Source organism: Topomyia yanbarensis, chromosome 3, assembly GCF_030247195.1.
Source record: "Topomyia yanbarensis strain Yona2022 chromosome 3, ASM3024719v1, whole genome shotgun sequence".
In the NCBI taxonomy this organism is placed as follows: Eukaryota; Metazoa; Arthropoda; class Insecta; order Diptera; family Culicidae; genus Topomyia; species Topomyia yanbarensis.
In genome coordinates this window covers 222,112,738-222,129,516 of record NC_080672.1, presented here as the reverse complement: position 1 = coordinate 222,129,516, position 16,779 = coordinate 222,112,738, and the positions used below count along the sequence as shown (strand labels likewise).

The 16,779-nt window shown below is 43.9% G+C and overlaps 1 protein-coding gene across 1 annotated transcript in view; it reads left to right on the top strand.

Moving 5' to 3' along the window:
- The window catches only part of LOC131693401 (unconventional myosin-XV), a 723,994-nt gene that overhangs the window by 364,001 nt on the left and 343,214 nt on the right, over positions 1-16,779 (top strand). The gene's annotated exons all lie outside the window — the stretch shown is intronic.

The window sequence follows — 16,779 nt, the reverse complement described above, 5'->3', positions numbered from 1 at the left end:
CGAAGTGTGTTTGATGGGTCTGCTAAAACTAGCACAGGTTACTTCTTGAACGATGCACTTTTAATTGGACCCGTAATCCAAGACGATCTTCTCAGTTTGGTTATAAGATTCCACAAGTACACAGTGGCGTTACTAGCGGACATCGAAAAGATGTAGATGTATTGCATAGAGTTTTATATAGATTTAGCCAGGACGAGCCTATTGCCTAATACGAGCTATCCACTGTAACTTATGGGTTGGCACAGTCATCGTTTTTAGCCACTAGAACGCTTAAGCAGCTCGCCGATGATGAATGTGGCACTTTCCCACTAGCAGCAAAAAAGGATTTTTATATGGATGACTTCATCAAGGGCGAATCCAGCATCGAAGAGGCGATCCAGTTGAAAAAAGAGATGAGTTGCTTACTCAATCTAGGCGGATTTCGGCTAAGAAAATGGTGTTCAAACTTCCCAGCTGCTCTAGACGGTATTCCACCTAAAGATTTGGCCACCCAATCTAGCAGAACTTTCGATCCAGAGGAAACTATAAAGACTTTAGGCATAAGTTGGGATCCGTCGTCAGATCTATTCCGCTTTGATATAAACACCAACGCAGTTACTGAACCGATTACCAAACGAAGCATTCTTTCGGCTATTGCTCGATATGTATGATCCGCTCGGATTAATTCGAGCTAAAATGCTTCTTCAATTGCTGTAGACGTTATCGCTAGATTGGGATGAAGATGTACCGGGCGAGGTACAGATGAGGTGGAAAGATTTCGCTTCGGAACTGCCTGCTTTGTCATCGTATCGTATCAGCCGCTACGCATTTGGTGAAGGTGATATACAATTACATTGCTTTGCAAATGGATCGGAGGCAGCGTATGGGACATGTGTTTATGCTCGATCGGTTGATGCATTAGGAGGAGTGAAAGTTGAGCTCATCGCGTTAAAATCGAAGGTAGCCCCACTAAAACGACGCAGCATCCCACGGCTGGAATTATGTGCTGCACAACTTGCTGCACATCTTTACGAGAAAGTTTATTCAGCTTTGTATATGAAGTTTTCGTCAGTATGGTTTTGGACAGATTCTACTGTGGTTCTACACTGGCTCAGTTCGCCTCCTCACACTTGGAAGACTTTTATTGCGAACAGAGTAGCAGACATCCAAGAAATAACTCGTGTAGGCAAATGGTGTCACGTTCCTGGTGCAATCAACCCGGCTGATGTAGTTTCCCGCGGTATGACGGTGGAGCAGTTAGTAAATAGCAGTGTATGGAGACATGGACCACATTGGATGCAGAAGGAATAGGATGACTGGCCGAAACAGAACTGGATAACAACGACCACACACTCGGATGAAGAACTAGAATGCAAACACTCTGTCCTTACTATTCAAACCCCAATGCCACCCAACCCCTTAGTAGCCCGTTTTTCGTCCTATCTTAGAATGGAACGTGCGACCGCGTATTGCCTGCGGTTTTTTCATAACGCTAGAGCAGGAAAAGGACCAACTTCTACAATATTATTGGTTCGCGAATTAGAGCGAGCAAAAACAGTTCTAGTAAAGATAGTACAAAGGGAATGCTTCGATCAAGAATTAAAACAACTCAAGCAAGGTAAAAAGGAACATTATACCCCCACTTGCGCCAAATTTTGGTGGTCTCTGGGAGGCGGCCGTGAAGGTGGCAAAACGTCACCTCGTTCGTCAATTGGGCAACACCGTATTGTTCTACGAAGACTTGCTGACGATTCTAGCGCAGATAGAGAGCTGTATGAACTCCCGCCCGCTTGTTTCTCTATCGGAGGCAATAATGATAATGATAATGATCTGCACGCCCGAGATGTGCCGATAAATCGATTGAATCGATTCGTTCCGCAGAAAGTTCAGCACTTTTGGTACCGCTGGAGGAACGAGTACCTGAAAGAACTGCAACGACAAGCTACAGTAAACCCAGATAAGGTCAACCTTAAGGTTGGCCAGGTGGTGATCCTGCAAGACGAGCTTTTACCTCCAACGCGATGGTCATTGGCTCGAATTGAAGAAATTTTTCCTGGAAAAGACGTCGTTTCACGAGGTGTGGTTCTGCGAACACCGTCCAGAACATTCAAGCGACCCACCTCCAAGGTGTGTCCGTTACCTGATACGTTCGACGAAGAGAAAACAGTCAGCGCAACCCTCAACCAAGCTGACGACATCATTTGTTCATTAAATTAGTTTAAGAATGAAATGTATTGAATGAAATATTTTTAGAATTAAGGTGAAATTGATCATTTTAGGTGGCCGGTCATGTTAGATTTAATTATTTCAAATTAGAATCCTAGTCTATTCTACACATACACAGGCAATACATGTAGGGATCCTGAAAAATTGCAGACGTTCGTCCACAATTTTTCTTGTCATTATTAATGTTTGTGGCACATATTGAATATGACACAAGCATTAAAGCGGCCAGGCCAACTGTGCAGCGCACAAAATAAAGATGATTCAAAATTATACGGCAATTAAATTATTCATTAAATGAATAATTTAATCAACGGATCATTTTGAATTTTGAATAAGAAAGAAACGTGGACAACCGTACACAACCGTTTCAATTTGATGGGGGTTTTATAAATCGTTGGGAGTGACTTTGCTAAGAGGGTTAATGTCACTTCTTTGGTACTAGGTTCCTGGGATGGGACAGAAGTATTTGGCCCTGCCCTGGCTAATGAGCCCGGGTTATAGCGCCCTTACTCGCTCTCTGAAACAATAGAGAAAATTGGCGAAATCGGTTAATTAGTAGTAAAATAAACAAAAAAACGCATAAAAATACAAACCAACAGACAAAAATCCATCCATTCTATGTCCTAATAGGCAGTACAGGATCATGAAAACAGAAACCTTCCGCGTTCGTTGAGCGTTGATGGAAAACACAAATAACTTTACCGTATATTTCACAATAGGCCAAACCGATACTAAAAATCGATTGAGAAGTCGATTTTTAGTATCGGTTTCCAAAAAAAATCTTTCAAAAAACATGTATGGAGACATGGACCACATTGGATGCAGAAGGAATAGGATGACTGGCCGAAACAGAACTGGATAACAACGACCACACACTCGGATGAAGAACTAGAATGCAAACACTCTGTCCTTACTATTCAAACCCTAATGCCACCCAACCCCTTAGTAGCCCGTTTTTCGTCCTATCTTAGAATGGAACGTGCGACCGCGTATTGCCTGCGGTTTTTTCATAACACTAGAGGAGGAGAAGGACCAACTTCTACAATATTATTGGTTCGCGAATTAGAGCGAGCAAAAACAGTTCTAGTAAAGATAGTACAAAGGGAATGCTTCGATCAAGAATCAAAACAACTCAAGCAAGGCAAAAATGTTACCAAGCGGTCTAGTTTGAAGCTTTTGAATCCGTTTGTCGATTCTTCTGGCCTAATTCGAGTTGGTGGCCGGCTCAGACTGTCAGACGAAATTTACAGTACCCGGCATGCAATATTACTACCTGGATTTCATAACTTAACTCGCCTGCTCCTAATGTCGTATCATCTTCAACTGCTTCATGGGGAATCGCGCTCACGCTCGCAGTTGTTCGAAACGAATACTGGCCAATAAATGGAAAACGAGCTGTACGCAGCACAATTCGTCGTTGATATAGTTGTGTTCGTGCCGATCCGCAACCAATAAAGCAACCAATGGAACAGCTTCCGCATGCACGAGTTACCCCTAGCCGCCCATTCTCCCGCACTGGTGTTGATTATTGCGGTCCAGTGTATATTAAATCCACTAATAGCAAAATCGCCCCAGCGAAGGCCTATATAACTCTGTTCGTGTGTTTCAGCACGAAGGCTGTACACATTGAACTTGATGGGGATTTGTCCACATCTGCCTTCATGTCTGCTTCAAGACGCTTCGTTGCTAGACGAGGTCGTCCCGAACATCTTTTTTCGGATAATGCCACAAATTTTATAGGCACGAAAAACGAGCTTCATGCTTTTTATTAAATGCTTACCAACCACAACGAAATAGACCGTATCGCTACCAGTCTCGCAACGGAGGGAATCACATGGTACATGATACCCCCACTTGCGCCAAATTTTGGTGGTCTCTGGGAGGCGGCCGTGAAGGTGGCAAAACGTCACCTCGTTCGTCAATTGGGCAACACCGTATTGTTCTACGAAGACTTGCTGACGATTTTAGCGCAGATAGAGAGCTGTATGAACTCTCGCCCGCTTGTTTCTCTATCGGAGGTAATAATGATAATGATAATGATCTGCACGCCCGAGATGTGCCGATAAATCGATTGAATCGATTCGTTCAGCAGAAAGTTCAACACTTTTGGTACCGCTGGAGGAACGAGTACCTGAAAGAACTGCAACGACAAGCTACAGTAAACCCAGATAAGGTCAACCTTAAGGTTGGCCAAGTGGGGATCCTGCAAGACGAGCTTTTACCTCCAACGCGATGGTCATTGGCTCGAATTGAAGAAATTTTCCCTGGAAAAGACGTCGTTTCACGAGGTGTGGTTCTGCGAACACCGTCCAGAACATTCAAGCGACCCACCTCCAAGGTGTGTCCGTTACCTGATACGTTCGACGAAGAGAAAACAGTCAGCGCAACCCTCAACCAAGCTGACGACATCATTTGTTCATTAAATTAGTTTAAGAATGAAATGTATTGAATGAAATATTTTTAGAATTAAGGTGAAATTGATCATTTTAGGTGGCCGGTCATGTTAGATTTAATTATTTCAAATTAGAATCCTAGTCTATTCTACACATACACAGGCAATACATGTAGGGATCCTGAAAAATTGCAGACGTTCGTCCACAATTTTTCTTGTCATTATTAATGTTTGTGGCACATATTGAATATGACACAAGCATTAAAGCGGCCAGGCCAACTGTGCAGCGCACAAAATAAAGATGATTCAAAATTATACGGCAATCAAATTATTCATTAAATGAATAATTTAATCAACGGATCATTTTAAATTTTGAATTAGAAAGAAACGTGGACAACCGTACACAACCGTTTCAATTTGATGGGGGTTTTATAAATCGTTGGGAGTGACTTTGCTAAGAGGGTTAATGTCACTTCTTTGGTCCTAGGTTCCTGGGATGGGACAGAAGTATTTGGCCCTGCCCTGGCTAATGAGCCTGGGTTATAGTGCCCTTACTCGCTCTCTGAAACAATAGAGAAAATTGGCGAAATCGGTTAATTAGTAGTAAAATAAACAAAAAAACGCATAAAAATACAAACCAACAGACAAAAATCCATCCATTCTATGTCCTAATAGGCAGTACAGGATCATGAAAACAGAAACCTTCCGCGTTCGTTGAGCGTTGATGGAAAACACAAATAACTTTACCGTATATTTCACAATAGGCCAAACCGATACTAAAAATCGATTGAGAAGTCGATTTTTAGTATCGGTTTCCAAAAAAAATCTTTCAAAAAACATGTATGGAGACATGGACCACATTGGATGCAGAAGGAATAGGATGACTGGCCGAAACAGAACTGGATAACAACGACCACACACTCGGATGAAGAACTAGAATGCAAACACTCTGTCCTTACTATTCAAACCCCAATGCCACCCAACCCCTTAGTAGCCCGTTTTTCGTCCTATCTTAGAATGGAACGTGCGACCGCGTATTGCCTGCGGTTTTTTCATAACGCTAGAGGAGGAAAAGGACCAACTTCTACAATATTATTGGTTCGCGAATTAGAGCGAGCAAAAACAGTTCTAGTAAAGATAGTACAAAGGGAATGCTTCGATCAAGAATCAAAACAACTCAAGCAAGGCAAAAATGTTACCAAGCGGTCTAGTTTGAAGCTTTTGAATCCGTTTGTCGATTCTTCTGGCCTAATTCGAGTTGGTGGCCGGCTCAGACTGTCAGACGAAATTTACAGTACCCGGCATGCAATATTACTACCTGGATTTCATAACTTAACTCGCCTGCTCCTATTGTCGTATCATCTTCAACTGCTTCATGGGGAATCGCGCTCACGCTCGCAGTTGTTCGAAACGAATACTGGCCAATAAATGGAAAACGAGCTGTACGCAGCACAATTCGTCGTTGATATAGTTGTGTTCGTGCCGATCCGCAACCAATAAAGCAACCAATGGAACAGCTTCCGCATGCACGAGTTACCCCTAGCCGCCCATTCTCCCGCACTGGTGTTGATTATTGCGGTCCAGTGTATATTAAATCCACTAATAGCAAAATCGCCCCAGCGAAGGCCTATATAACTCTGTTCGTGTGTTTCAGCATGAAGGCTGTACACATTGAACTTGATGGGGATTTGTCCACATCTGCCTTCATGTCTGCTTCAAGACGCTTCGTTGCTAGACGAGGTCGTCCCGAACATCTTTTTTCGGATAATGCCACAAATTTTATATGCACGAAAAACGAGCTTCATGCTTTTTATTAAATGCTTACCAACCACAACGAAATAGACCGTATCGCTACCAGTCTCGCAACGGAGGGAATCACATGGTACATGATACCCCCACTTGCGCCAAATTTTGGTGGTCTCTGGGAGGCGGCCGTGAAGGTGGCAAAACGTCACTTCGTTCGTCAATTGGGCAACACCGTATTGTTCTACGAAGACTTGCTGACGATTCTAGCGCAGATAGAGAGCTGTATGAACTCTCGCCCGCTTGTTTCTCTATCGGAGGTAATAATGATAATGATAATGATCTGCACGCCCGAGATGTGCCGATAAATCGATTGAATCGATTCGTTCAGCAGAAAGTTCAACACTTTTGGTACCGCTGGAGGAACGAGTACCTGAAAGAACTGCAACGACAAGCTACAGTAAACCCAGATAAGGTCAACCTTAAGGTTGGCCAAGTGGTGATCCTGCAAGACGAGCTTTTACCTCCAACGCGATGGTCATTGGCTCGAATTGAAGAAATTTTCCCTGGAAAAGACGTCGTTTCACGAGGTGTGGTTCTGCGAACACCGTCCAGAACATTCAAGCGACCCACCTCCAAGGTGTGTCCGTTACCTGATACGTTCGACGAAGAGAAAACAGTCAGCGCAACCCTCAACCAAGCTGACGACATCATTTGTTCATTAAATTAGTTTAAGAATGAAATGTATTAATTGAAATATTTTTAGAATTAAGGTGAAATTGATCATTTTAGGTGGCCGGTCATGTTAGATTTAATTATTTCAAATTAGAATCCTAGTCTATTCTACACATACACAGGCAATACATGTAGGGATCCTGAAAAATTGCAGACGTTCGTCCACAATTTTTCTTGTCATTATTAATGTTTGTGGCACATATTGAATATGACACAAGCATTAAAGCGGCCAGGCCAACTGTGCAGCGCACAAAATAAAGATTATTCAAAATTATACGGCAATCAAATTATTCATTAAATGAATAATTTAATCAACGGATCATTTTAAATTTTGAATTAGAAAGAAACGTGGACAACCGTACACAACCGTTTCAATTTGATGGGGGTTTTAAAAATCGTTGGGAGTGACTTTGCTAAGAGGGTTAATGTCACTTCTTTAGTCCTAGGTTCCTGGGATGGGAAAGAAGTATTTGGCCCTGCCCTGGCTAATGAGCCCGGGTTATAGCGCCCTTACTCGCTCTCTGAAACAATAGAGAAAATTGGCGAAATCGGTTAATTAGTAGTAAAATAAACAAAAAAACGCATAAAAATACAAACCAACAGACAAAAATCCATCCATTTTATGTCCTAATAGGCAGTACAGGATCATGAAAACAGAAACCTTCCGCGTTCGTTGAGCGTTGATGGAAAACACAAATAACTTTACCGTATATTTCACAATAGGCCAAACCGATACTAAAAATCGATTGAGAAGTCGATTTTTAGTATCGGTTTCCAAAAAAAATCTTTCAAAAAACTCGCGACACGGAACAATTACCACAAAACCTCCTGTGGATCCGACCATACAACACTCCTTCTACCGACAAATGAAAAATAAAATAGCTAAACGCAGCTCAAAACAACATGTCAAAATATGTCATTTTGAAAATGTAGCAAAAAATAACGAAAACAAAGAATTTCCACCTAGTCTTCTAAAAAATAATTGGAATTCTCTCATCCGATGAGTTCCGTGATGATCTCGACCGCTACTGTGCATGAAAAGCAACTTACGGATCCTCGAAATGTTTCCTGTGATTTCCAATTTCGAGAGTAGATGTTTCTACTGTGCAAAGTAGCCCCCAGTGTCCACAAAAAATATTTTTTAACGCTATATGAACAACTTTTTTATGTGTGAACCAATTCTTTTCATATTTCGCATAAATAATACGTACACAATAACGATAAATCTGTGCTGATATGATGCAAATCCATAGAATATTAAAGGAGTTATAATTCGTCAAAGTTGAAAAATTGATATAAAAGTGCGCAAAGATACCCTGCACGACGGTAGCGTTGTTATGCTTACTAGCTTTTCTTTTACTGGTCGAAATAGGTGGAATATGGTTTATTTTCACTCATGAAAGGGGAAATTCCAGACCTTCCATTTGCTTATCGGCAACATTTACAAATTTATTCTGCAAGCGCGGAACTGCGTTCATATTTGACCACGAAATACTAGCGCTTTCGTTTCCGTGTGTATTTGCGATTGGGAAGGTGTCTAAACGGACGATCACAATAATGTGGTCCAACCGGAGATCACACAGAACCAAAATAGAAACAATTGACGAATAAATAAAACATATGCACTTATCTTATGTAATTTTGCGTCGATTGAAGAGCTGGCCTCACAACTTGCTCGTAGACAGCACCGCACAGTGGATCCACTCCATACAAAAGCTGGACAAAACCTCAAAAGTAGTTTAAAATGTCTGAAAATATCATCTAAGGGTAATTTTGGTGCGCTGAACTCGATTTTGATTAAATTAGGACGCTAAAATGAAAATTAGTCAGCCTAGGGTGGTTCTGAAAGTTTGTTTTTTTAAATGTCGCGAAAGTGAATTTTATTAACTTCTCAAAACAGATACTTCATAAGTGAACAGAAACATTTTGATTTCCTTGGGTAGTCCTTAGTAACGAGTTAAATAGGGTGGTTCCAATTTATCTAAATCTGTTGAATAAAAAATTATGTAATTTTATAAATTTGTTTGTAGATCTTCAGTCCAATCTGAATATTTACCATCGTAGAAAAAAATAATCCCTTCATAGCTCTTTTTTACTTATTTACAAACGTATGCGTTTTGAATAGTTATAAAAGATAGCATGTCTTAAGGTGTTTGATAGAATGCCTTAAATTTTTATTAGTTTGTTTATTTATAGTTATCGCCAAAGCTATTAAAAGATGACAGGTTTATTTGATTTTGATGAAGATCTCAAATCATGCTCTACTATGCTCTATTCACAGTTGCTCATACGATGCATACTGCAGCTAAGCCGCTCAATACTTTTTCATTCATTTTCAATTCCAATGATGATATGAATATCTCTCCTTGTGGGTACTGACTTGGTTTTGCGTACGAAAACATGCTGAGTATTTTTACCATATTCCTTCCTATAATTTGCACTGTATGTGTATGCTTTGAAATAGAGGCGTGAGCGTTTTTTTCATGAATTTCTCACCAATTTGTAAGTGAATTATTGAGGGAGATTTTGAATTTGATTGTTGATTGTGATAGATTCAATAGGGAGTTTGCACTTGAAAATAAATGTTGCATTACTGGCCAATAACTAAAAATCGGGTAAAAAAGAACACTTCTCACACTCACGTGTTTACTTTACATCAGTCACCAGTTAAGCCAACGACCAATACCTACCAAAGAGATAGGATCCATGGAAAGATATAATAATAGTTGCAGTTAGTTTTTCCTCGTTGGCTTGTATTTATTTGAATTTTTCTATACTGCAGATAATTGTGAAAATGTAGAAACAAGAGTCATAGTTGCAAGACGGTTAAGGCATACTTATATTTGTATCAAGGAAATCGTCCCAAACCCTGAATTTACAAGCAGTGTTCAGAAAAGAAATCCACTTGTGAATAGAAATGCAAAACTTCATGTAATCAAAAAATACCATGCGTCTCCATGAAAAAAACTAATTTTACAAATGTCCAAATATCAACCTTCGGCGCAAAACGGCCCAAGATGGCACTATGATTTTTGAAAACTAGAGAAAATTCTACGTCAGTTATACTAGATGAGATCCTTCAACACGGTTTTACCGATAAAGAAATGACACTCTGAATGTAAATAAGTCCGCGTTAAAAAACATAGTTATAATGATTTTATTGGTAACTTTTTAAATACTCACTATTTCTCAAATTTAAATACACCATTGAATTCCTGAGATGATTTTCTATTTGAAACGCCTATATGTGTTGTTAAATTAACGTTGTAGTACCTATTAAAGCGAGATGAATTAGAATGAACAAAAACTTTTTGTCACTCAAATTCAAGCAGATTTTCAAGACCTTGTACGGTTCAAAAAATGTAGCACTTATATTTTTCAATCGATTGACTCAAAAATTTGGCGAATACAGCTTTAGGTAATTTACATTTAGAAAAAAATATAAAAGGTGTGAAAATCGACAATAAATTTTAGAGGTTTTGGCCGGCCCGGCCCACAGTGGCCGGAGGCTGGCCAAAACCTCAAAAATTTATTTTTGAAATATAGATATTTTACATTTTTCCTAAATTTCTCATGTATTGAATGATGAATATTCGAAATTTTATGATCATTGGATAAGAACACGATTTTTAACACGAGTTTAAACGTACCAAAGTCTGGATATTTTAATGATTTTCATTTCCGAAACCACCATTGCTCTGTTCACTTCAAATGCATGTTGCTCTTTTGATTTTGGTTCGATTTTAGCACAACTAGTTTCATTGTGTAGAGGAACTAAATAACTTGGTTAGTGAGCAAAATACATTTGGTAAATTTGCTTGGAATTGTGACTTTTTAGTTTAAATATGTTTAAGGTGGTCAGATCAAAAATACTTTGTTCACTAATGTATTCTGTACAAATTTCGGAATCATTTCGGAACGGTCACATAGTATACATTCTATGTGAAATTACCTCTACTTTTCGAATATCATGGTCTCGTTCTGCGCCTAGGTGCGCAAAAAGGTTTAAGGAGATTTTGAAGCTTTGTTGCTGATATGGAGACACATGGTGTTTTGTGCAAAATAGTTAGACAATCTGCAGTAAACCAACACGTTCAACAATGGTTTTTAAGTAGTGTTCTTCATTTTTTATGATATTCTTGACATTGGTGAACAGTAACGGAAAATCTATCATGAAAACGGGATCATAGTTATAAGAAAGGTTCAATGACACTGTATGGAAAAATGAATTTAATATTTTACGATTTTTGATATCAAAAATAAGCTCAGCACCTCAAAATTAGCTTAAATTGCGATTTTCAGCCAAATTAGGTAACATTTGAGGTTTTGTCCGACTTTTGTTTGAAGAGCCGCCACTGTGCTGCCCCACTGTGTACCGTTTACACAGCTTCCAATAAGGCACTACAGCACCGAAAATGTCAATCGTTACCCTCGAAACAATCAAATAACTACGAATTGTGGAGACTGCTTTCAATTACACACATTTTCACTCCACTTGAAAAATTTTTATATTGAATTAAAGAAATAGTAGCAAAATTGACAGGATAAAAATTTTCACGCCTGTTCTAAGCAAGGCCTACTCCTTCTTATCCAATTAATTCAAATTAGAATCCACCTAAAAATTGATTGCGAACGCGCCCCAATTAATTTCATTGGTGGCAATACTACTAAGTAGATTTTCCCACGCTCTGTAGCGCCAATCGCGTGGAATATGTTGTTTCGTAGTAATGAAGTTTTTTTTTCTACAAGTGATCGCTTTTACCACAGAGAAATATTTTATCTAAACCGTCGTAAATACACCGTCCTAACTCAATTTACATCCGTGATCATTCCCTGACGATTCAAGTGAGAAAAATGTGTTTTTTCATGTGTTAAATGGAGTGCACGTTTTAATGCTCCGAAATGCACGCGCGAATGAATGCTTGAAAAGCATCTAAGTGTCGAGGTGTCAATTTCCCGTGAAGGTGTTTTTTTTACAATGGAGAAGACCTTTACGTCCTAGCCCAGTACACGTGCTATTGGTAGGGTCCAATCTACCAGACGGGGTGCACTGGGGGCGTGTCGGGCTCGAATGGTGACGCTGCCATTAATACCGACTAAACTCCATTAGGCTCCGCCATCATTCCTCCCAGGAACTACCTCTCGGTATTACTTCTGGGGGGATGGCTGTACTAAATGTACTCATTCACTCTCACTCACGCGTTCATACGTCCCGTATGAGGCTTACTTGGGTGCTCTCTCTATCGCACTTTGATTCACTCTCAAACACTCCACATGAGGCTGACTTTTGTGCTCTCCTTTTTCGTTCCTTGCGAGGCTGACTTGTGTGCTCACCTTACTCATTCCTTGCTAGGCTTACTTTTGTGCTCGCCCCACCCATACCATGTGAGGCTGACTTGGGTGCTCACCCTATCACCTGATTCACTCTCAATCGTGCCACTCTATTATACCTCTGTCACTCCCCCTGGCATCCCATGTGGGACATTTTTCTTAGGCCCCACTTCTGACATACCATGCGAGGCTGACTTGTGTGCTCACCTTTTTCATTCCTTGCTAGGCTTACTTTTGTGCTAGCCTCTACCATACCATGTGAGGCTGACTTTTGTGCTCACCCTTAACATGCCGTGTGAGACTGACTTGGATACTCACCCTTTCACTCCTCTGCCACGCCATGAGGTATCGATAGCTAAGTCCCAACATACTACGCTACGACCCTCCCGTCTTGACATGAGGCAGTCCACTTATACGCCTATACACTCACTCTTCTGTCTTGCTTCGGGGTGGCTGGGTTTACCCCTTACGCGGTTGCCATTCGCTGCGCCAAATCTGCCTCGGCATGAACAGACCATTCACTCCCTTTTTTGCGCTTGGCCTTTTTCGCTCCAGCTAACCAATCACTACTTAGCCGTGCCCGTCGTCTGTTGACGGTTCGCCAGATTACCTGTAGCCTACTGGCAATCTGGATGATAGCAGCCGAGACTGCGTTCCACTTCTCCACCGATTGACACATCCGCTGAATAAGGGTATCAGTGGTTGTGTCCCAGCCACAGACGTCAAGCATTGCTCTTCTTTCGACGTCGAACCGATGACATACGAACAGTATGTGTTCGGCAGTTTCGTCTACACCTGGGCAGTCCGGGCACACTGGGACCTCCGCGTGCCCGAACCTGTGGAGGAACTGTCGGAAACAGCCATGGCCTGACAGGAATTGTGTCAGGTGGAAGTGAACTTCCCCATGGGGTCTTCCCACCCAGCTCGATATGCTAGGTATCAGCCGGTGGGTCCACCTACCTTTCGAGGAGTTGTCCCACTCACGCTGCCATCTGGCGACCGAGGTCATCCTGGTGCGCTCGCGGGCTCCCCCAATTCCACGTAGCTCAAAGCATTCCTCATCTTCCCGAATGACCTATCACGCTATCACGCAGGATGCATCGTGTGATACCGTGCGGTAGGCAGATATCACTCTGGGGCACATCACGCGGTTGGTGCTCTCCAGTTTCTGTAGGTAACTGGTTACCCTCAGTGCTCTTGACCATGACGGGCCGCCGTACCTGAGGATAGATACGGCAACGCCTGCCAGTAACCTACGTCTACTGACGCACACCTTTGAGCTGTTGGACATCTTCTCGATAGAGCCACAACAGCAGTCGACGCTCTCTTGCATGTATATTCGACATGGCTGCCGAAGGTCAGCTTGTCGTCTATAATGACTCCGAGAGACTTCAGACTTCGCTGTGAAGTGATCGCGACTTCTCCCACATGGATAACTGCATGTTGTGCCGACTTGCGGTTGTTGACGATAACTACCTCCGTCTTATGATGAGCGAGCTCCAGGCCTCTCGCGCTCATCCATTCCTCCACCGTGCTGATCGCGTGTTCTGCGGTTAGTTCTACCTCAGGGATTGACTCCCCGTAGACCTCCAAAGTTACGTCGTCAGCAAAACCGACGATCTTGACTCCAGGAGGGAACTTCAGTCTCAGAACCCCGTCATACATGAAGTTCCATAGCACCGGGCCTAGGATCGAGCCCTGCGGGACTCCGGCGGTAATCGGAACCCTTTTCTGACCGGCATCGGTCTCGTATAGCAGTACGCGGTTCTGGAAGTAACTTTCCAAGATCCTGTACAGACCCACCGGTAGGCTAAGCCGGTGTAACGAGAGCGCGATGGCGTCCCAGCTTGCGCTTTTGAATGCGTTCTTCACGTCAAGTGTCACTAACGCACAGTGTCAAATGCCTCGCCTTTTTCGTTGGATCGCTATCTCGGCAGTATTTATCACTGAGTTGAGAGCGTCCACTGTGGACTTACCCTTCCGAAAGCCAAACTGGTTGCTTGACAGACCGTCCGTACCTTCCGCGTACGGGGTTAGCCTGTTGAGGATGATCCTCTCAAGCAGTTTGCCAGTCGTGTCGATCAGACAGATTGGTCTGTACGCCGATGGGTCGCCTGGCGGCTTCCCGGGCTTCGGCAACAGCACCAATTTGTGCCTTTTCCATCTATCGGGGAAACGGCACTCGTCAAGGCATCTCTGCATAGCTAGCCTGAACATGTTCGGGTTCGCTATGATCGCTGCCTTGAGAGCGTTGTTTGGAACTCCATCCGGCCCTGGAGCTTTGTTCATTGCTAGGGATTTAGCCACTGCGAGTAGTTCTTCATTCGTCACTGGAGCCACCATTTCGACTGTGCCCGCACTGTCGGATTTAGCGGATTGCTAAATGATCGCTATGGGTGTACCTTTCGTCTACCCTCCATTCCATGCCTAGAGCCAGACTCGTGCTCTCAAATGTAAGGTCAATCCACGCCTCCACTCCGTTTCTACGGAATGTACTAGCGGAGCCATTATTAGCTAGCACAGTATCGAGTTTCGCAAGCGCTTCCATTAGCGCTTGACCCCTGCTATTTGAACAGCGGCTGCCCCACTCCACTGCCCAAGCGTTAAAGTCTCCCGCTTTGACTACCGGTTTCCGGCCCACTCTGGGAACTGTTCTGTTGGCCACCTTGGTGGGGCGTAGCAGCTGCAATAGAACACACCATTGATCTTGGCAATCGCCACACCCTCGGCGGAGGGGTGTATTACCTCTTGAACCGGGAACCGTCCCGTTGTACAGATTGCCACCATTCCAGACCCGTCCGACACCCAATTGCCGTTGCCGGCAGGGATGCGGTACGGGTACGGGTACATCTGTCCACGACTCCGAGACCGACTGCCACAGCAGCTGTTGGGCTGCTGCACAATGGTTAAGATTTAGCTGTGTGACGTTCACGGCTTCTTCTTATTTAACTCACCGAAGGGACACGAAGGTCCGCCCATAGCATGTTTATGGGCTTGTTTCTTAGCGGTGCAGATAAGGCACTTGTGTGCCTTAGTATACCCCCGCTCTTTATGTCCCTCCTCGCCGCAGCGACGACATAGTTTGCTCCTATTTATGCCTTTGCACTCGTAGGCTTTGTGGCCGGACTCAAGGCACCGATAGCACCTATCCACTGAAGGCGGCTGGGGCATACTAACAGGGCATACCGACCAGCCGATCTTCAGCTTCCCTTTCTCTGTTACCTTTTTGGCATCCGCCTTCAGTAGCCTGAGGTAGGCTACCTGGGTGCCAGAGGGTCCATCTCTAAATCGCACAGAGGCCCGCTCGATTGTGACGCCGCATTGTTCCTTAACGGCTGCGACGACATCTTCTGCGGTCGTGAACTTGTCCAGATGCTTGCACTGGAGAGTCATTTCCGCCCCTAGCGACCTGACTTGGGCGCCCTCACCAAGGACTTCTTGGGCCAAGGCCTTGTATACCGCACTAGATTGTGCGCCTCGCTTCAGCACCAGAAGCATTTCTCCCGTGTTGGTGCGTCTCACGCTACGCACATCTTGCCCAAGGGCCGAAAGGCTTTCGGCTGCCTGCATCGACTTTAGGACATCGGCATATTTGTCCTTGTCGGTTTTCAACCACAAGGCCTCGCCTCTGTCCTTGGCCTTCTTCGCGGGCCGCGGTACCTCCGGTGTCGGTGCCGGCTTCTTCCTGGTGACCAGCGTTTGGGCCCCCCCTGCCCCGGTCGCGCCGGGTTGCTGGTACCAACGCTCTGCTCAGCGAGGTCACTCTCGCCCTCGCTTACCTCGGCCAAACGGCGTTTGACCTTAACGGTTGCACGCCGCGTGGTGTCGCTTTTTGCACCCTCGCCTGGCGACTTCCTAGGGCGCTTCGCGTTCGACGCCGTCTTGCGATTGCCCTTGCCCTTGCCTTTTCCCTTCGAGGGGAACTCGGCCGCCGCTTCAAGCGACGTGGCTGCTCCATAGAAGGTGAAGGCCACTGTCTGAGTGCCCGTATCAACCTTCTCTTTTCCCTCCCTCTTGGAGGCCACTGTCTGGGTTTCTCTGTCGGACTTCTCCCGACATTCCACCCTCTTGGCATAAGCCTGCTGTTTCTGTCTTGCGACACGAACAGTTTTTCGGAGTTCCAGGAGACTCTGTTTTAACTCCTTGCTTATGTTTTGCTTTGCGCTAGTGTACTCGATTATTGCATCGAGCTGCTCCACCACTTTGCGCATCGCCGATAATGGCCCGTCCGGTGCGTTGGTAGGGCTATTTCCTACCGCTGCTGGGGGGTCACTGGTGCTTTCAGATGCAGCACTCATCGCTCCACTACTCTCCCCACGGGGGGGGGGGGGTGGTAAACCTCGCCAAACCACCTCTAGCGAAGGGGTTTGGCG